The following is a 23,408-nucleotide window of genomic DNA, read 5'->3' as shown; positions in this document are numbered from 1 at the left end:
ATGTAATAATTTCTTAGTGAAATGACAGCTTGAAAAAAGATGCAGTCAAAAGTCTTTAATCCGGACGTCCATAATCCGGACCTCAAAGTTGCTAACTCTCTGCGCATGCGTAAACGCATAATGCGGTTGCGCATGCACAGAAATGCGCATAATACCTTTACGCATGCGCATATGCGTTTACGCATTGGCGTGTAATGTATAACGGATGGTATAAGCTGAGCCAAAATTATCTAATTATCTATTTCAGTTAATGTTGCAGATTGCGTTGTCCCTTAATTTTCTAATTGGATCCGGCTTATTATTTTTTGCAGACTGTTAGAGCAATTTTATAAAAGTAAGCTTGAACTTTCGATTATGTCAAAAAGAATTGATTCTGGAGCTGCCAAAGGATCTACAAAGAGAAACATGTTTCGATGTCCATCAAAAAAAAAGTGGAATTGCTGCAAAAAATGGAAAAAAAGCATATCCTTTGTTTATCTAACCATTCCGAAATCTGTTTATCAATTTCACGCTGCTTTGCGGGGGGGGAGATGTCGCGGCGTGCTATGAACTGGAAGTTGATCTGTCAGCACTATCCTTATCTTCAGGGCAGATGTTTACATTTTATTCGGCTTATAATTCTTTACTAAATGTAGTATTTCATCTCGATGTACTCCGTATTTGATACGATTTAAATCAAATTCCTCGTCATTATAAATATCACGTCATTATAATTATACACAATAAATGGTTTTCTGGTGGCAATTTTCTAATTTCGACTATGCGTAATGAATGCTTTACGCATGCGCGCGTTGAAAGAAATGTTTAATAAAATGAACAAATAAATATTAAGCTTTTTTATAAATTTTGATGCCCTTTAGATCATAATTGCTCTTTATTTCATAAATTACGGTTTCATATTTTTAATTTTATAATTTCTGTATGCCATCTTGCCAGATTTAAACTGATGATCTATAATCCGGAATCGCCGAAGTCCCGACGAGTCCGGATTAAAGACTTTTAACTGTATTTACTTTTAGGAATATTAGTGATTCTTCAGACATGTTTAGAAATATATATCATAAGAATCACTTTTATATATACTTTGCTGACCATACAAATTGCATTTGATTTCCCGCTGGCGAACACTCACATTTTACAAAATAACATTCTTAAACGTCAACGTTCTTAAATCATTCAAACGAACTTTCTCTCTATATATAACTTGATAATAATCCATATCTATATCTATTTCTATATATGTATTGATAATAACTAATTTAATTTTAATACAACTCGCAAAACGCGCGAAGGTAGCAAATGTGAACTAATGTTTTGTGGTGTTTTATGAAATTTAAAATAATTACTATATTATATGAGTGATTAACTACATTTTGCTTTAACCGTAAAACATACAAGTCTCTGAAGTATCAAATGAAGTTTTATGCTTCTACGTAAGAAATATGATTATGCATTTATGTACTTCCGTTTCGTAGGTGTGACCTTATTCACATATATATTTTTTTTAAATAATTTCAAAAAATAATTATAATTTGTTTGTTTTATCACAGCATAAGAACGTTATCTGTCTTTTTTTAAGGGTAGAAACCTTTCTTTCTTTTTTGTCTAAGGGTAGAAAGGACCTTCGTGAAGGTCCTTTTTTAAACAAAACTGTCTCTTATTTACATTACAAATAATGAAACAACAACAATACCCATGTAGCCAACCCATTCTTGGGAATTCGAATTGAACTACCTGTTTTCACGGCTTTTATTCCCTGTCATTTAGCTTTGTTTTTGATTTATCTGAATATGGCAAAGCACTCGAAGTTATCTACCTAATTACCTCTGCTATAGATGGATTAAGAACTATCACCATATAAGCACAGCATTTTGTTTTAAATTGGGTATTGCTACTATAATTTTTAAAATATATATATAAATACATATATTATCTCTACATTACTAAAATAGCGCAATGAGTCACTAAGCGAAACAAAGAGCTTTCTCTTATTAAACAGTAAAGAATTAATTATACTGATGCTACTTGCATATGTAAAAATATTATAAGCGGAAACTTATGCATAGGCATAAAATTTTCCATTAATTAATGCTACTGCCAGTTAGAAATATCATATTACTGGGTCCATAAGAATTTTTCTGCGATTTACGATACTTTGATTTTCTAATCACGAGTTTTAATCACTAAGCAAATTTTCCAGAGCAACTTTTATCACTTCATGCTCACCATGATTAGAACTTCTATTTTCACTTACCCAAAATGAAGATTTATTAGCTTGGCTAATTGAATTAATTGCCACCCAGACGGTATAATGGCTAGGAAAGCCTCCTGCGATACCGAAGCCCGGGTTCGAATTCCAGAAAAGGCATGGATGTTTGTAAAGGTATAAAATCTTTGCGGCATGGGGCGCTCTAAATATATGGCGAGCCGAAATTCCTTTCGTGTGGTTTGGTGGTAAGGAAGATGTGTGGGAAACCCTCGCCCCCCTCGTGGTGCTGTTCCTCAAATTGAGGTAGAAATAGAAGTGGAACCTCCTTAAGCATCTGACAACAATTCTTCCATGAAATTCATGGACAAGACAACAACAACAACAACAACTGAATTAATTTGTTCGTATGAGGAAAATAGAAGTTGTATATTTTTAAACTATTAAGTTGGGTTAGACTATAATTGGAAAACTCAACCTTTTAGTTGTTAGCGCATTCTTCAGGTCCACAAATATTCTAATGAAAGTGCACAAAAAAAAAAAAAAAAAAAAAAAAAACCTAAAATTGCAATATACATTCACTTAAATCACAGGCTTGTAGGTAACCCTTGAGTCTTAATGGATATCAGCCGAAGGAAATACTGTAGGTTAATCCAAAGGTTACTTATGCAAATATTAAAAACAAATTCGGCAGTTTGCTCATTAACATCTGAAATGTCATCCCTGTAAACAACAAAGACAAATGATGAAATAATTGTTACTATATCAGTTAATACAGCAATAAAAACAAACGTTTTTCTAGCCTTTTCTTTGTGTCTTCAGAGGCTGGAAATGATCAATTCCTGGAGTAGAAAACAGCAGGCGTGGTAAAACAAAAAGAATCTTGTACGCAAAAAGTGAAAAACATTAACACAGCGTTGTTTATGGTTTGTGAGATAATGGCGAAGTATCGAGGGCTATCTGCCTAAGGGGAGGGATGCCTTCATGGAGGACTTTCTAAGGGAAACTGGTTTGTATATATGTTACACATAGGAAAACCACGAAAACGCCCATGCGGCCAGCCATTTCGCAGGATTAAAAACTCGGACCGAACTACCAGTTTTCAGCGACTTTATCGCTCGGCCGCTGGTAGGCGCTAATACATCGTGAAATGTTCCCTGTCATTTCCAAAACCTATCTTGCTCTCGAAAATATTATGTACGAATATTATGCCACTAAGACAAACGTTGGTCTATGAATAGTATAACTCATTTTGCCTTTCTTCGAGATAAAGAGCTAACACTGCAGAATCATATGATTAACTGGAATTGTAAAACAAAAGTAATATTATCCTGCCATTCTTATTGATTATACTATCTCATGTAATCATGCGTATCGCATTTAAAACTTAGCACATTTATACTTGAAATTCGAGGTCACCTCTGTTATATTCTTCTAATCTATGGTAATTTATTGCCACTCTGTCTACTTCCCTAAAAGGTAATTTAAGAAATAGAAAACATTTAAAGCACCTTCAAGAATTTCTGAATTTCAGACAAATTCATTTTACACACAAGGATAAACTTGTGGATCACACTGTAGAAAAGTGCTATAAAATATGAAGATTAATTTTAAAATTAATTTGATAAAAATATTGCATCTCTGTGGATTATGTTTTCTCAAGACTGGACTTCGAAAACCTTGGAAACTAGCTTGATTACCCAACGTTATTGAAAGTCTGACTGAACTTAAAGACCTCTTCAAGCGGCAAGTGAAAGGATTCAATTCACAATTATTAGTAAGTATATAATCTATAAAGTATAAATTCTAAACTTGTGAATGGTAAAGATTCTAAGTTGCCTCGTCTTTAAAGTTTTAACAATTCCGAATCTGAATTACCTCTTTAAAGAGATTTATAATGTCATTAAAGTTTGAAGGACCAGGACAGAAAGTTAGAGAAACGTATTAAATGAGATATTAATCACTTTATGCTTTCTAGTTTTCTAGATATTTGCGCAATTTTAGACTAATTGTTGAAAGCTGTTTGTAATATATTCTCCACCAAAGAAGCATTTTTGAAAGCACCCTAATATGTATCGCGTAAATAGAACGCCATCGAATAAATTCAGGCATTTAGTTCAAACTTTAGAGAGAACTAGAGCATTTAAAAAGTGTTAAAAACTGTTTATGCAACCTATCAACAGCTGATCGTCTTAGAATTACGATATGATTATAGCGGGAAATAATGCAACTTAAGAATTCTTGCAGATAATGCAGTAGTTGCAACTTAATATTATTCGAACAGCGTCATCGAAGCATGAAAGTCACATTCATTTGTATGCAAAATCATTTGTTGTATACAAAACTTATATAAATTTTTATATTCAAAAATCATTTAATGTGATCAAAATACTACAAAAACCTCTTTTAATCAAACTGGAGTCGCAGAATAATAATTTTAAACCTTGGATGTTATCAGCTATTTTAATGAATGAATTTTGTTGCGGGATAATGAAATTCAGAATAATATATTTCTTAAAGTAAATAACTGCACAACGCACCATGTAAATATAAATGTCTTCCTAAAATAATTGAAACTGTGTTTCGTCTAAAGAATTTAAACACCATGTTCTTAATTCAATGGAGGGACACAGCTGTGAACTGGAATACAAATATTACCACTGTCATATTAGCACAGGGTTTTCATACCATAGAAATATGAATATAAAAATAAACTATCAAATGTTTCTAACACCCTGCATCAGCTGAATAATAGCCTTGAAATTAAGTTTAAAAGACAATAAAGAATTCATTTTAAAATCCCATAGTTTTTAAATAAATGATGCCACAGACGTAATTATAAATAAAATTCAACCTCATGAATTATATGAGGAATCTGAAACTTTTTTTAATATTGACGAAAACGTTCAGTTTGCAGCACTGGTATCACAGCTACCCGTTTTCCCAAACAGATCTATGCATAACATACACTATGCAAAAACAAAGAGTTTGCAAACAAACTTTAGAACTTAAGTGAAATAATTACAGAAATCCTCTATTAAAGCACTTTTTTTTTATTTCTAATAAAAAGCACGCTGTAGTACATATTTTTAGGCTTTTAATGTATTTCAATAAAATTAATTAAATTACGCGGATGTCATTAAGAGATTATTTTGATGTTATTCTTATATTATTTTTATTAATTAGCAGTGGGTAATCGCAGCTACAAAAAGCGATACCTATTGTGTACTCAAACTTTGTACTGTCTGATATTTTGCTAAACCACAGTTCAACTACTACTGTTATCACTCGCAACGGCGTTACAGTGCATGGTGAAAGCATTTAGCCTTAAAATAAGAGGAACGCAAACAGCAACATTCTCCACACCTCCGACAAGAATGGAGTTGAAGTAAAATCCTTCCTTACATACTATGTATTATTGCATGTGATGCAAACAGAAACTCTTTGGTAAAGTTCCGGAGAAAGTGAAGCGAGCATTGCGTTTCAATTTATGTATTGTTGCGTGCGTACGGGTTTCTTGAAATTACTGGAAGGCATTTGATGGTCGGATACGGATATAGCTACATATAGAATCAATTACAATACCCATTACAGTTATGGAATCAGACAAAACTGTCACCAAATGTCGCCAAGCTTGGCGAATTTTTACAATTTCTCGAAAATTTTGGCGACCAAAGTTTGTCTCCAAAACCATCGTCAGCTTAGTGATATCCCCCAAAATTTAGCGAGCTAGTCATTTGCTCAATGTTATATAGCCTTACTTCTTTATTCTTAAATTTCCGGAAAAGCTTCGCTTCTTTAGATTTTTATGTTACATTACAGAAAACAATTACTGCAATTTCACTAAAATTATCTATATATGAACAAAATTCCTAGCAGTGTTACTTACACAACCCTTGCTTTAAATTTCTTTATTGATATTTAATGCAATCTTATATCCTCTTTATTATTTTAACATGACATTAATTTCGTTCAAAGGCAAGCTGTAAATGGGGAGGAAAAAGTTATTATTCCTTAGAAATGAGATTTGTTATAGCTGTTGTCTGTTTAGAATCATGTGTGTCATTAGCTGCCAACTTCTTCGCTTTCAAAGGGCATTTTCTGTCTCAAAACCGCGAGTCTCACAGTGTATAATGCTTAGCAAATATATTTAGAAGTAATAGACTGGAATAATAAATACTAATTATTTCAATATTCTTGAGGTACTTCTAATAATCTTATAAAATAATTAAATAGTTAAAAATATAAAAATATATCAAACTGGAAAAAAAGTTTAAAATATAAAAAGTTAGCTAAAAATATAAAATTATCAAACTCGGAAATTCTACCTATAATAATAAAACTTTGTTAACTTAACCGCTGGCTGCAAAAAAAGACCCAATAATCTGCATATTGTTCGCGGACTAGCTGCCTATTACTAATGCAAATTAAATTATGATCAGCTTACAAGTAAATGTGAGTGCAGCATCATATACGAGGAGCACTCAAATCCTGTTCAATAGCTTCTTCACTAGAATTGGTATACCATGATACCCAACGTCTTGTCCACTACTGAAAAGAAAGCAACGCAAACGCAGTTTCTTACACTTCATTCACATCAATGAATTCCTTTTTTTATCCATTAAACTACCTTTCCCAAGATTTCTTTAGTCGCAAATTTTTTCTTTATTCGAAATAGAAAAATATCTCGTTGAATAAGAAGAAGGCTTAGTGAGCAGCTTGAGTGAGACACAGGCACTTTGTCTTCATTCCCAAGAGCTGTCCGACGGCTTCCTCAAAATGTTTCTTCGAGAAGTTTCTTCAAAGGTCTGCTGAAGAGTCTTTCGATGATCTTCATTAGTAACTTGTCGCACTTTCTGTGTGTTTTCATTCTTTCTGCTTATCAATAGATGTTCAAGTCGTAGCAATAACTGACATATCGCCATTTTTGAATCTGGAATACTACTCCTACATCTGTAATTTACTCCCATTATCATATTTAAATGTTTGCAGAAGCATTACAATTGCGTCAGTTGCAATTTTTCGCAATAAAAAAAGCAAATTTGAGCTACATCTTTTGTTTTGCGTTGTCGTGCATCACAAAAATGGAAGGAAGTTATGAGCAGAAACATACATAGATCAGCATCGAGGACGAACTGCTGTTCTCAGATGGATCTCATTTCGAAACAAGGCGCGATAAATCTCAAGCTAACATAGCCTAGAATTACAATTCGTAATTACGAAAGGCTCACTTGAATATTGTTATTTCGTTCATTTTTTGTGCATTCCTATTTTTTTAAACGCGGTATTTCAAACGTTATATAACTGTTTTGTTTCTTCAAATATGTAAAAAATTATCATTCGTTTTTAGTTCGATAAATACTGAATTTCTAGGAGATTTAATAAAGATTTATTACGAAATTGTGTTGTACTAGTATTTTCTTCTCTTTTTTCACAACATTTCGTTACTCTTTCATTTCCGAAACCTTTTCATATACACCGAAATAAAATAAAATGAAACAAAATGTAGCGCCATAAAAAACAAACTTTCTTCTTTTTATTATTTCTTTTGTTCCATTCCCGCAAGTACTGCCAAATGTATTTACATTTTGAAGTGATTTTTTTCCCTTCACCTAAAAAATACCGACTCCTCAAGACTACTGAATAATCAGACAGGAATTCAGAACCTCCCCCGACAGATCCCGTTTCCTATCAGCAGCGGATATCTCAACAAGATTTCCTATCACACTAAATAAATATATGTAAATCTGGAAAAACTCATTTAAATACCCACCATTTTGTTCAAGACCTGCCTCCCCGAAGTTATGATAACTTCCGCCTTCTCCCCGATGCCAGAAAATCTCGCACCGTGAATTTCTTTTATTTCTTCTTCCTCCCTCCCAAGAAGGGTACAACGAAAGAACCTGCCAGAAATAGGAATAGAAAGAAAACGAAACAAAAAGCAATCTCCAGGAATGAGCAGCAGCGCGCGTGACGTAACACATCCTTTCGTGACGTCATAAACTGAATGGAGATGAAAATAAAATCCCCGTATTCCACCTGGAGGGAATTTTCCATCGCTTTTCTTCTCTTTCTTTTAGATTTTCGAGACGTTTTCTTTTTCTTTTCGGTTAAACATGCATCCCATTCGGGAATATACTACGCAATTTTTCTTTTCTTTTCAAACCTATATAGTCAAAAATGCAACAGAATCATACCGTCGAGGGTTAAATAACTGATGAAAATACTTTTGGACTCACATGTGTAAAACAGATTTAATCTGATTTTAAAATAAGTGTCTAACTCTTTGGTGGTTTTGCGCATAGAAAGAACATTTTTCAAGACACCAAAGGCGACTTCGCAGGAATACGTTAAAGAGGCATTACCAGTAAAGTAATGTAATATACGAGTGTGCTGCAGCTCTCCAAATTGGTAATTATCGGCCTTATGATTAACGCAGCACACCCAACACAGATTTAAAAAAAAAATACAGTTTAAAGCGTCATGCCAAACTTTCTAGTATTGCTCTATTGCCATTTATTAAGTTTATAATGTATTTCTCCCGCTTTCCTAGCCTACCTTCGTGGTGTAGTGGTTCTGCACGCTGGGCCGGTAAGACGGTTGCTAATTTTTCATCTCTCCGGCTGAACAAAAATATACCTAATGTCTCTACAGTGGCGCCCGAACTAAAAGGGTTGTGAATGATAACTCTCCACACCCAGGATTTGGCGATTGGGTTCCCTAAAATCCTCACTCGCCCTTTAAAAAGGAGAGTATATAAAGTGTTTCTCCCGCTTTCCTAGCGTGCCTTCGTGGTGTAATGGTTCTGCACACTGAGACGGTATTCCAGAGGTCCGTGGTTCGATTCCCTGCGAAGGCGGTTGCTAATTTTTCATCTCTCCGGCTTCCAGAAATATACCTAATGTCTCTACAAGTTGCTCAAATCATTTGTAAATCTAACCTCTTTCCTGCGGCAATAGAATTCCTTTATGTTATCATGTTTTTCCCTAACATGTCGCAATAAAACGCAGTCTTCGACGAAAAATCGCGCATTTCCTTCAGCACTACAAAAACTACAACAATCACTGTTATTTTGCAAATTAATTAATGTAATTATTTGATTGTAATCAAAATCACATATCATTCTCATATTTTTAGAAACCTCAAAGCTTAAATAATCTTTCCTTTTTCCCGAAATATTCCATTTCTCTTTTCAGCAATCATAATACAAATCCTTGATTTTACCAATAATAATTCTTTTTTATGGACTATCGAACGCATCACCGGCATTACCCATAGCAGTCTCTTTGGCCAGCATGTTGGCTTTCTCATTGCCTATAACACCAAGATTGGCTTTCACCCAGTTCATTTTCACTTCGTGTACTTTCTCAACTCTTACAAGGAGATCTTTTATGTATAAGACCAAAATATTATTTTTACCAGCATCTGCTAGTGCTTCCAAACCAGATAATCTGTATATATTGTTACGAATTTAGTTAGACATTTAGCAGAGTTATAATTAAAATTGTTTAATTGCCCCGTGCAATGCGGCGCATGACAAATTTTAAGAGAAAGCTACGTCGGAAAAGTAAAATTACAAGAGCACGAGCATTTAACATTGAATAAAAGTTTATCTCTGTAACTGATATTTAATTTGAATAAATGTAATTGACTACTATGTTAGCTGTAACCGTAGTTCTACTCTGTTTGCTTTCCAGAAATTGGTAGAGCTATCTCGCGCGGCCGATTTAAAAAGCTCTAAAAGGCCAGAGAAAGAGCATCTCCACTCAGTTGTTTATTTAGTTATTATTGTTGATTGTAGCGAATTTGCGGTGAGATCGGATTAGCTTTCTCTGAGCTTTGGATTGCGTTCTATTTAACGTTTTAGTAGTTTAAAAATATAACTAATGCGCGCTATTGTGTGATATTGTGATACTGTACGAAAATCTTTGACAAAAAGTCCAGCGTGTTGGTTATATTTCTTATGATAAGAATAGGTTTTATTAACTTTTTATCGGACTTGTACATTCAGTCTATTACGAACCCGTACGCACGCAACACGTTTTGGTGTGAGAAGTGGGATTAAATGCCAATCACAATAGCTATGAAAGAACAATTAAGACAGCTCATCACTGCTTTTTCTGCATTCGAATAAAAGATGCAAGCTCGTCAAGCATCCTTTAAAGAAGAGAGTAAAGATGGACAAGAATGCGTTAAAGTAGAGATGAATACCATTCAAGAAAAGATAGAAGAATCCGTTGTAAACGAGATGAAAAGAGAAATTACATGCATAATAGAAAACAAATTTGAAACTATGGAAGACAGAATTGACACGGTTTAAAACAGAGTTGGAGAAATTGAAGAAAGCGTTTCTGCCATTATCAGTATCAATCTTCATTTTTTCGAGGAATGCAATGGTACTTTTCGAGCCTGATTTGTTGCTTGATGAATTTTCATTCTTTGAAAGTCACTGGGATAAAGAAATGGAATTTCTTCTATAAATATCGGAAGTATACCTTTTTCTTAATGGTATGTTAAGCTTATTTTAACATTTTTTTTTTTCGACTCTTCTTATTTATAATTTCCCACTGTACGAGAATTCTGCGACAGTCATAAATCCATTGATGAAACTTTCTTACCAATTACAGAACCATGGTTCTAAATTTTTCTCTTCGTTTACAGTAATAGTAGCCCTTTTTTGTTACAGTCATTTAGGTAAGGCCCATGCTAAACCAAGGTTTATATCTTTTTAGAACTTAATGGTAAACATTTCGAGATGTTAGACTGTAATACAATTCATCAGCATGTCATTTTTTTTAATTTTGAATTTTTGCTCACTTACCGCTTCTAGTTTATAAAACATATTTGCTGTTTATTCAGCTTAAACATATTAATTAGATCACAGGAAGGTTTGAACGATTATCACAGAAATCGCGTTTCTTTTGATTATCCTGAGCTAAGTTGCTTTTTTGAGAGCGCAGTTAACTTATTTGTTGTTAGCGGTAGTGATGGAACCATGTTATCAGCCATGATGGAAGTCTCTATGATATACATTATAAGAATATGCTTATAGTTATATAACTTGGAGAAATTTTTAATCAAAATGAAGATGTTCAGAATCAGAATTAAATAATTCTGCATATCGAAAAACGTTGATGATGGTTCCGAACTCTGCATTTTATCTTTCGCATAAAGTTTACTTGCATATTTCATATCAACTTATTTTTTGCTCTAAATTTACAAAACTAACGGATTTCGCTTGAAAATTAAACAGTGAATCTATTTTATTAAGCGTTTACAAAGCATCTAATTATTATCGCAAATAAATTAAACTATTAAGTGAAGTCTGAGTTTGTTGTTTTGTTTCTAAGTTTAGAGTTTAAAAGTATTTGCTTTTTAGTTATTTTTGTTCAAGTTGCGTTTATTGTATTGCCTTATTGTCTAAGTTGTTCGTTTAAACTATTTGCTCTTTAAGGTTTTAAAAGTGTTAGTTCTAGCAAATTTATAAACTTATTTTTACCTACACTTTAAAATGGCAGCTCTCTTTATTACGTAATTCTAAATAAGCTTTTATGTTTTAAGTAAATAATTTAAAAATCGAAACAATTTTAAAAGCTTCGAACAGCAAAGGTAAGTGCAAAAAAAAAAAAAAAAAAAAATCAAATCAATCCTGCTTTATTACCGAGGCTGGGAGGTAACACATTCAAATTCTGCAAGAGATCGAGACTCCTATATTCATAATAAAATATAAAGTGGTTTCACGTCATAATTAGCATAAATAAGCAAAACTTTTATTGTTGATAGCAGTTTTATTGGAGCTTAGACCAATACTATCAAAGAACTGCTGTTACTGGGTGAACGAGGCGGAAGTGTAGTACTGCAAGTCGAAGTTGTAGTATTTAACTGAAAGGAGAGATATGGGTCTCAATACAGGTTTTATTACGCTTCCGATTGCTGAGTAGAGGTTGCGCCATTAACAAGATTGCTCTACAGTCTTTTAGCAAGGAAACTTCTACGAAATCTAAACAGATGTCCAAAATATTATAAACTTTAATTTTCGATTCTGAAAACCCAAATCTGTAGTTGTTAGTCCAACGATGGGAAGCTACTTAAGACGTTTTTCACGTCTACTGTTTAACATGCCGCCACATACTGATACTGAATTTTAAATATATTTTAATGTAAGGAAGCTACATTTTCTTAATATTTTTCTTCCATTTATCCTTCATCTCAGTCTTTACCTGATAAATGTGTCAGCAATATAATTTTTGGTTTTCTTTTAAATGCAACAATAAAATCAAGATCTCAAAATGTAAAAGACGGAATAGACAGACTGATCTTCATTGGTGGGCAACCTAGAAAATTCCATTGTGAAAGTGGCTGTGCGTATCTAGCACAAAACCACAGATCTTTTAAATTCAGGGTTACTGAGCATATAAAATACATTACACAGAATAAAATGAAATTTTTTCAATAGCTTCCCGCTGTCTGAATAGAAGTCGCAATTTCCTTAGGCAAAATTAAGCCTTCAGTTTATATTTTTTAGAAGCTGCTGAAATTTTCCTTTCTTGTTCGAGGCGTAAAAAGAACTTATATCGAGCCTTTTGTTATACAATTTGTAATACGTAAAGAGTCCTTTACATACTTTCCCTGTTGTGTTCATCTTTACGCCTGTGCGAGAAGTCGCCAAGTACGAACTTTAAGTAGACATAGTTGCCATTTTATGCTTGCCAAACACATTATATCCCACAGACTCAGTTCAATTTATTTTACTTAGATTAAGCTTCCCAAGATTTTTTATATTGATACTTAATTTTTAAAACGATAAATTATAGAAAAACATATTTATTAGCAATCAAGGTAATTATATATTATACATAAACATACTGATACAACATAACAAGAAAGATTTTTTTGCAGCCTATCGACAATTGTCTTCTTACTGATTGCTATGGAGCGACTTAGAACCTGAGAATCACCGACATGAAAAGTTTAGAGAAATTTGCGAAAACTGATTTAAATACATAACACTAAATAAATACTTGGTTACTCTAAATTACTGTTATTATTTATTATTTTGCCCTTTTTTTAAAAAAGCAAGTAATAAATTCTTCCTGAAATTCAAGACAGAAACAGTTTCTTTATTAAATATATTACCTTAAAATTAAATTCGTGAACATTAAACAGTATTACCTGTAATTAAAATAGCATGCATTTTATAAAATATATAATTACCTTAAAATTAAATTATCGTTCATTAAGAGCATGAGATTAGTGTAAATATGGGATAAGTTAGTATAAATAACATGCCCAATTATATATAGTACAAAGGAATTTAAATTATAAGCAGATTTACTTTCTTTTCTTTTATTTGCTAGTTCCTAGGCAACTTTGGGAAAAATCGGCCGCCGTAAAAAGTGATCTGAATACCAATTTTTCGAAAGATAAAAAAAGTTTGAGAGTTAATGAGATATTCAGTAAAAGTTTTAATTTCTTTTCTCCGAGCTAAAACGTTTAAATTTGGCTCACTGGCTCAGCTTCTACAGGCCTACAGTGACGAGAACTGGGTCTGTTTAAAGAACAGCGCTGCAGACTCATCCAATTAAAAAAATATAAATATAAAATTTTAATCAAAAATTAGCTAATTAAACTTCGAGTGCATAAAAGAGCTTCGAGCACTTTGTTGCAAAAAAATATACCTAATTAATTTTGAACTATTCAGTAGATCAGTTAATTACTAAGGAAAGAGAATTCATGAATTTTTAAAGAGTTTAACTTACTTAGGTAATAATTAAGTTGCTTTTTTTGCTCGAAACTTTTGATCAAATTTGCATTGCTTATAGTGATTGGCTGTTTGAAATATTTTACATAAGTATACTGGCATCCATATTTGTATTTGTGAAACTATGAAAACTTTAGCCTTATATTAAAATTAAAATTTAAAGAAATGCTCTACGTATTTTGAAAAGGTTTGAGCTTCTCTATCTCCTTCAAATAAATAAAATATTATATTCCTACATCTTGAAGGTGGAATAACTTCTTGAATCCTCTATTAGAAGAAATTTTGATACAGTATTCATTGACATATACAGAAAACATAGTTTTTTTTTTCTGTACTTCTCTGTGTCAGAATTTCTTAAAATACATGCTACCTCTTTGTAAAATTTAAGGGGGCTCATACACCTTAAAACCCATAAGATGTTCGAATAGGTGACTGTTGCAAGAATTGGGATAACTTATTTATTTTAAAAGCAATTACTACCAACTTTTTACAGCTGACTACGTAATATAGCTGCTTTCTGAAATAGTAATCAGAAAGTTTGTGTTGCCACAAATATTTTTATAATTTAATCCACTTTGTGACAACATTTTTCTTCATGTTTGCAACTTGCGCGCACAGTTTAAAACATTTTGTTTCATAATTTAATTCTATATTTAATATATAGCTTTTATAACATTTGGAAACTACTGTGAACCTAAAATTCTAAAAATTTCATGTTAAATTTTTATTTTATTTTGAGTTCAGTTTATAAAATGCATTTTATTAACAAAATTTTTAATGTTTTCGTCCATAAAATTTTTCAGTATTAAAATATTCATCAGATTGTTGGTTCAGTTAGAAAATAGTGCCCATATAAGAATTCCATCAAATTTCAAGTATGTACCATTAGCCATTTTTAAAATATCGTGCGCGCAAGGTGGAAACATGGAGAAATATTTTGTCACAAAGAGGATTAAATTACAAAAATATTTGTGGCAACACAAACTTTCTGGTTACTATTTTCCAAAGCAGCTGTATTATGTAGTCAGCTGTAAAAAGTTGGAAGTAATTGCTTTTAAAATAAATAAAATATCGCAATTCTTGCAACAGTCACATATTCGAAGATCATGAGGGGTTTAAGGTGTATGAGTCCCCTTAAGTCAACTAAACTCCAGTTGTTGTTTTTTTCCTTTAAAACATTTATGTATTCATAGTTTGCAAACGATAAACGTTCTGAAATCATTATAAATTCCTTTTCTTTTCTACACTTTTATTTACATTTACTTTGCATATAGAGACTTCTCCATAAATAACATATGTAATGAGTTTTCAGCTATTTACTTGATTATTCAGTTTTGAATCATTATTACAAGACGGTTATTCACCAGCCGAGCTCCAAGGTATAAATATTCCCCTATCCTCTGTTACCTCAGATACTCTTATAGAAAATTTATGATTAATTAAACTTTAAATAAGACACAAAAATTTAAATACATGAAAAATACATATAGGATTCCTCAGAAATAAAATTATTTTATTTTATTCAATCACATTAACTGATTAAATTTACTCATGAGTTGATTGATACCGTAAATTATTATTTATCTTATGTGTGCGTTAATAAATAGCGTGTTATCGAATACCATTAATTACAGATTCAATACAATTAGTTCCTTTAAACACTTTCCACGGTCCGTAATAACAAGAAACTTCAGTTTTCGAGTAGAAACATTATGAGTAAGCAATGTAAGTTAGATACAAATTCGAGCAACACAAAACAAATGTGCTTTAGTGGAAAATATAAATACTGCATGTTAGAACCATATAAAAAATTGCTTTGATTGCTTTTTTAACAAGATTTTGCATTAAAAAGTTTTATTTCAAAATAAAATAATGTTTAGATAAATTAATAATCAGAAAATGTAAGTTAAAAAATTAAGGTCTCTTACATAAGCCGGAGGAGCAATGGCAACAAATGAAGGACATGCGTTTTGTGGACCTTGCCCCCCTGAGTATACTTTTTCGAAGCCCTCAGATGCCAGTTGCAGATCTATTCTACGAGTATATGGGGCTTCTGTGGCCTTGGCTCTCGCTACATGTGGCCAGTTTCCGTGCTAACTTGACCGAGACATTTTGAGGTACACAGTCTCACAACAAACTTGAATTCCTTCACAAAAGATTGAAGACTCCACACATTTTCCAGAACAGATGTCTAGCTCAAATATTCGAATCGAAAACTAACTTATGTACGCAAAACTGTGTTAAGATAACACTGTGTTGTGTTATGGTCGTCTGCGATCAGTGGCTGTAGTATTGGAACCCTGGACTGTCGAAAGATATTGCAGTGAAAATCTTGGTGGATCCTTGGATATTTCTAAATGTTGTGTCACGGACCGCTTACGGCCTTGGCATGAAGTAGAGGCACTCGGGAACTAGTATGATGAGGAAAAAAATGGAGTGAAAAATAAACAATAGAAGGAAGGAGGAGAGAGGAAGTGAGCTATCGAAGAATAGTGGATGATGATGAAGACTCTACGAGTTTATTCTGAAAAGTAAATAAATTAATTTACTACGCGCTCATTACGAGAAATAAATAATCCCATGGGCTATTCAAAAAACAAAAAATCTAAGACAGTAGCGCCCTTTGCCCTTTTTACTATGATATTAGCTCTTAACAGATTACGTTGAGCCATAGCCATAGCACATATAGAAATTTCTCTCATTAATGTGCAATTGGGCTACATTGTGTCAGGAACCTGGGATTTCGAAAAATAGTTTTTAAGTGTGCCTGAAAAATTAATCAATCTTATATTCAAACTATTTACTATATAACTTCGGACTACTGGCATGGTCGACGAGGATCATACAGGATAACGCTACCAGGGATATGTATTACAAAAAAAATATAGACATCTGCTTTCTTATTTTTATTTTTTCACTAACACTCGAACCCTCATCTTTCAAGATAGGTCTTTGGAACAAAATCTGATGCGGACACCACATGACTTCATTGTACGGAATATTAAATTATACGCGCTTTTTGCTGCATTTCATTTAAACTCATTTCCTCCAAATTCATCAGATACAGATTTCTCACTCCGCGGAAAGGCAAAAATACATAAAACCTCAAAATATCTTCATTAAAATTTGAAAAATATAGAAAACCACAATACACCAAATGAAGTTAAAACAATTTAAAAAAAAAAACATTTACAATTCAAATTGGAATTCCTACTCAAAAGCAAGCAATTCATCCAGCAAAGAAAAAGGCGGATTTTTCGGTGCACAAAACTGAAAGTTTACTTTTGTCTCACTCGGCAAAAAGACACTGAAGGTGCAGAAACTGATTTAATTCGCTATACTGCCGAGTTTCAAATGTAAACAAATATGGCTGCTACGGTTTAAAATAGCTTAGCTTAGCCGCACTTAAAAAACTTTTAAATTGTTGATGATTCTACAATTATTGCATGGAGATTAACTAAACGCATAAAAGCCTTAACCGGAAGATAAGAACAACTATAATTCAATCATTCTTAAAGTAAAAAATGCGCAATTTACTAATATATATGAATGAAAAAAACTGATCTCACGTAGTAACAGAGGGGGTATATATATATATATATATATATATATATATATATATAATTTTTAAAAGAAAAGGAAATAGTTGGAGCTTAAATGCAAGTTTACAGTGTGCTTTCCTATGAAGATCTTACCTATTTAATATCTCGAAGAAAGTCGTACCCAAACGTAGTACAAGTAAAAATTACAAATATTGAAACAATACTGAAAGCTTTACATAATAAAATAAGAGATAAAATGAAATATTGATCTCCTCAGTTCAACGCTTCAAACAGAACTTATTAAGGGAAAAGTGTCTTGAAGCCCAAGACTAAGTTGGTTAATGAGTTCCGAATACAAGTTTAGTTCCTCTGAGACATTTGAAGTTCATGACCATAATTTTCGAAATAAATTTTCAATTTAAAATAACTTTAAACTTTAAACTCAGTGGTTTTCCCTACTTGTATTCATAACCCTTAAGACAGCAAAATTCCAATACTTAAGAAAAAACGCAAAAAAATACAAATTAAGATTAAAAATTACAAAACAAGATTCAAATCAAAATCGCTTAAATATATATTTTTAGGCAGTAACCTGAAAAACTGATATGCGTAAAAGGGTTACAGCCGAAAACATCGCGGCAAAAACATCGCAGACTAAAATGTCGCGGAGAAAACAACGCAAGGCGAAAACGTCGTGCTACAAAACATCGGGGGAGAAAACATCGCAAAGAGAAAACATCGTGGTACAAAACATCGTCGTCGAAAATAAAGCGGTTCAAAAACATCGCAGTTTAAAAACATCGTCGTTGAAAATATCGTGGTAAAAAATAAAGTATCTACAAATCATCGCATGACGATAACATCGCAGACATGCTTTTTTCAGGCATACTTTAATAAGTGTAAATGGATATTCCCATAATGATTTGTGAGCGCAAGGTGTAAAGAAGGATAAATTTTACTTTCACATATTTTATTAATTAATACATTTTTGCTGAGAAAATAAAAAGGAAACTTAAGCATAAAAAATTAATGCAACTTATAGCACTTAATAGAATTTTAAACAGACATAGTTAACTAACAAAGGCCATTAATAAAACATTTTTATAAAGTTTTTACTGGTAATATTTCATGAAAAGTATAATCTATAAGTTACATTTAATTTTCTATGCTTAAGTTTCCTTCTTACGTTTTCAGCAAAAATTTATTAGTTAATAAAATATGTGAAAGTAAAATTTATCCTTCTTTACATCTTGCGCTCACAAATCATTATGGGAATATCCATTTACAATTATTAAAACCTGAAAAAAGCATGTCTGCGATGTTATCGTCATGCGATGATTTGTAGATACTTTATTTTTTACCACGATATTTTCGACGACGATGTTTTTAAACTGCGATGTTTTTGAACCGCTTTATTTTCGACGACGATGTTTTGTACCACGATGTTTTAGAACTGCGATGTTTTCTCTTTGCGATGTTTTCTCCCACGATGTTTTGTAGCACGACGTTTTCACCTTGCGTTGTTTTCTCCGCGACGTTTTCGTCCACGATGTTTTTGCCGCGATGTTATCGGCGGACACCGCGTAAAAGGCCTAAAAATGCCAAAGCGAACTAGTTACAATCATATATATCTAAGGTTAACTCTGAACAACAAGCAACAAATTAAAATGGTCTGTATTTAAAACCTAAAAAAGGGGCGGCTCGAATGCGTGTTAAATTAGCTTTAATCTGAATCGTAAAAACCAGATAAACTTTGAAACAAAAAGCTGCTGAGATTTATTAGCTGCACGAAATTATATTAGATGCTGATAAAGATACAAAAGCAGCTCCCGAGAGTTAAGAAGAATTTTTTTAAAAAGACCTACCTGATTGCGTTAAACCTCCCTAGATTTAACGCAATCAAATTCAGAAGGTTGCTTACCATAAACAAAGAATTTTATCAACATCCTAACGTTCACTGGAAAAAAAAGGGTTCGAGCCGCCCGTTTTTTAGGTTTTAAATACTGACCATTTTAATTTGTTGCTTGTTATTCAGGGTTCACCCTAGTTGTGTATGATTTTTATTAGCTCGATTGGCCTTTTTCAGGCTTTTTGCGTATATTGGTTTTTCAGGTTACTGCCTAAAAAAAATTTTTAAGCGATTTTGATTTGAATCTTGTTTTGTATTTTTTTTTTTTTTTGTTTTTTTGTGTGTGTGTGTGTGTGTGTTTCTTAAGTATTGTAATTTTGCTGTCTAAAGGGTTGCGAATGCATGTAACTAAAAGGTCTGAGCACTTGAGAGCCACTAAAATTTATTTTAAATTGAAATTTTATTTCGAAAATTAGAGTCATGAATATCAAATGACTTAGAAGAACGAAACTTGTATTCGGAACTCATTGATCAACTTCAGTGAGTTCCGAATACAAGTTGATCAACTTCAATGAGTTCGTTTTGGGCTTCAAAAGACTTTTCCCTTGATAAGTTCTGTTTGAAGCGTTGAGTTGAGGAAATCAATAATTCATTTTATTTCTTACTTTATTATGTAAAGCTTTCAGTATTGTTTCAATATTTATAATTTTTCTTGTACTACCTTTGGGTACGACTTTCTTCGAGATATAAAATGGTTAGGACCTTCATAAGAAAGAACATTGTAAACTTGCATTTAAGTTCCAACTGTTTCCTTTTCTTTTAATAATTTTAATAGTTTCGAAAACGCAGCAATTGCACAGATCTTCTCTTATTAATTTTTAAACTTTGCTTCAGAAATCTTTTAAGAAAGTTCTGTCTTCTATCTTTTGAGTTTTATATATATTTATATATGCTTGGTGCGGCCGATGGCAACAAAAAAGGAGGTGCACAACTACATGTTATAGCAGGCCTATATACAAAATTTCAACGTTCCGAAGGTACACGTTTTAGAGTTATGCGATATACGTACGTACGTAGGTACAGACGTCACGAAAAAATCTGTTCTGAATCTATTTTAAATCAATTTTATAATCCGTTTGGGAAAAAAGTATCCTTTATTCTGTCCTTACATACAGATGTCACGTAAAGCATCATTAAATTGCATTCGATAGCGGTCAAAATGTATATTTTCGTTGAAGTATGACATCCGGAATTTTTTGTGAGTACAATTCTTTCTTTTACATCGTACAAGGAAGTAAAAACGAGCTTCAATTTTAAAACTGTATTAACATTATATAAAAGTATTGTCTAGTTTCAACTGAAAACAGCCGAATATTGTTATCGATAATCCTTTTCCTCCAATACAAGCCATCCACTAGTAAGACTTCTTTTTAATAAAAGGAATGGAAGAAATTATTCAACTGTCCTGCGATGACTGAATACACTAGATTACAAAAACTCTAGATTACAAAATTCAGTAAAGCAGATGAAAACTATCCTCTCTTATCTCGTTGCGAGTTTTGATCAAAGAAACGCTAATGGATAAAATCCGAGGAGTCTGTAATCTTTCCTAATTGATGTTAAACATCTACAGACGACTCTTTTTGGGCAGATTTTAAATACTATTATTCCAGTTTGAACTGAGGTTAAGAAATGAAATCACGCGCATTCATTCTTTAACTAAGATCGAGCATCCAGCGTAATCAAACCTTGAAACTTCCAAACTGATATATATTGCTATGAAGAAAATCCTGAAATATTATTTTAAGAAAATGTATCTAAATGATTTTTGTTGCAGACACTAATTAAGATTGCTCTGATTGCTAATGTTGCCATCAAGTTTATACTGTCCTTCTCAAGAACCAATCTATGGCAACCTCTTGCGCTATAGAGGTTAATGGAGGCTAGCTGTTAGCTTTAAACAGAGGTTTGGGGTTCGAACCCCGTAGAAAGTTTGCTATGTATGCGTTTTCTTCACTTCTCCTTGAAGACTGAACGTCGTTCTTCACCCTAGTCAACACATTAGGTGAATGAACCGACTAAATAATCAATGCATTCGACCCTAACTCTCTACGAATCCTTAAGCAGACCGCGTCTAGCCTTCAGATTGACGTACTAAAAAACGTCGAATACTAAAATCAAAAATTCTAATTTTATTCTAATTTTAATTTTGAAAAAAAAATATGACAGTAAAACACAATTATTTATATAGCAGTTCCCCCTTTTTAAATACTTTTAACACAGATGTTTTTTCAATATATTAAAATTAGCCCCAATAATGTACCAAATATAACACGAATGAGACATTTTTGAACCCTGTCATTGGGATAACGTCTCGATTCACTACCTGACAGAAAAAGATTTTAGGCTAGTCTAAAAAATGTTTAAGATTCACTGTTACTACATTTTAGCAGAAATCCTTTTTTCACTCTAATTTAAATAAGCGATATTTTTGTTTCAAAGGATATCTTAAAAATCAGTGCAAATAAGTCTTTCACGAGTTGTGGGCATAAAATATTTTCGTCTGAGACTCATTCATTTTTTATGTATGTTTACAAGCTAAAAATAAGCGGTTTCAAAAGCTAAATAAAATAATAAAAGAATCCGGTGCTTAATTTAAAATCGGGTTAAGAATTTTAAAACCTGAACTCTGGAATATATATATATTGTTACGTTATTTTCTTCCTTCACGTTCGTAACGACGACACTTGATAAAGTATCGAATAACACACTTTATTTATCCAATACTGATCAGGACAGCTCAAAAATCACGTTTTACAGTCGTCGAAGATCTACTATAAACACGCTGATATGATCAGCGACACAGCCTTCACACTGTCAGGCAATAACGGTGGAGACAGCTTCACTTCAAAGCACCCGAGTACAGCTCCCAACTCTGCTTGGTTGTTCTCGGAACTCCACGTACTCTCGAGACTCTCCACACGATGCACTCGTCGATACACAAGAGTATAGCTCCATACTTAGCACAGTCTAAGACAAAACTCGACGATGCACTAATTTCTGATGCACTAAAAGACTCTCTCGATGTACTCGACGACCACCTCTACGCTAGACTTCGAGACACTCGCTCAATGGCTGACTATCAGCTCGCTAGACGAGGCACACACACTAAGACACACTCTCAGAGACACACTGACTCTGACTGCGGACCAGCAGGGTTTATATAGCTTTCGGCCTGTGTTCGAGAACATTCTGGGCTAAACCGGTAAGAATTCGTTCCAGAAAGTTCTCCAACCGTCCATGGTATATCGCCAATTTTGTTGCCAAATGGGCGATTTTTCTCCAAATGTGACAACCCTGCCCTCCTTGCTATTTATGGCAACCCTAAACTGCTTTGCGGGGAAGCAATCTTACCGCGCCTGTACATTTCGTAACAATATATATATATATATATATATATATAATGGCCCACAACTTTTATACAATTCTTCAAATGTTACATTTTTGTAAAATCCCTAAATCCCTTTGTTTTAGCTTTTACATCTGTTATAAAAAAAATCGCAAAATAAACAAACCAATAAATGCTGGAATTACTTAATTGGAGACAAATTTCAATTACGCATGCTTCCAATTAAGTGATTAAAACTTAATTGGGAATATGCGTACTTGCATAAATTAATTGATTAAACTCTTCAGCGAAAAACAGAAACATTTTTGTAGCAAAGAAAACTAATGAGACGAAATATTCGAACTAATTCATTAGTTGGATGTCATAGCATAAAAACGATTAAAGGTAAAGTCTGATATTATAATTATTTTCGAAGTTCTCAGTAGATTCGTGCTATTTATTCCTTTTGATGTCTCAGAAAGAATTATATTTGTTCTTATTCACGTAACACCATCAGTGTAGGATCATTTTTCTCAGACTGTATTAAATGGACTGTATTACAGTATATGTTGCAATAAAAAAATTAAAATGGGATTTTTTTTCTTGAAAATTTTAGGAATTATTTAAATTTTCTAACACTTATTTTTAATTTTGAAGCACTT

The 23,408-nt window shown here is 32.7% G+C and overlaps 1 protein-coding gene across 2 annotated transcripts in view; it reads right to left on the bottom strand.

The window, feature by feature from the left end:
• The window catches only part of LOC118191452 (BAR/IMD domain-containing adapter protein 2-like), a 509,223-nt gene that overhangs the window by 473,531 nt on the left and 12,284 nt on the right, over positions 1 to 23,408 (bottom strand). The window lies entirely within an intron of this gene.

Source organism: Stegodyphus dumicola, chromosome 6, assembly GCF_044657685.1.
Source record: "Stegodyphus dumicola isolate Sdum_Otavi_A_Nest chromosome 6, ASM4465768v1".
NCBI lineage: Eukaryota > Metazoa > Arthropoda > Arachnida > Araneae > Eresidae > Stegodyphus > Stegodyphus dumicola.
Note: the sequence above shows the minus strand (reverse complement) of the source record. Positions and strands in the feature narration are given on the sequence as shown.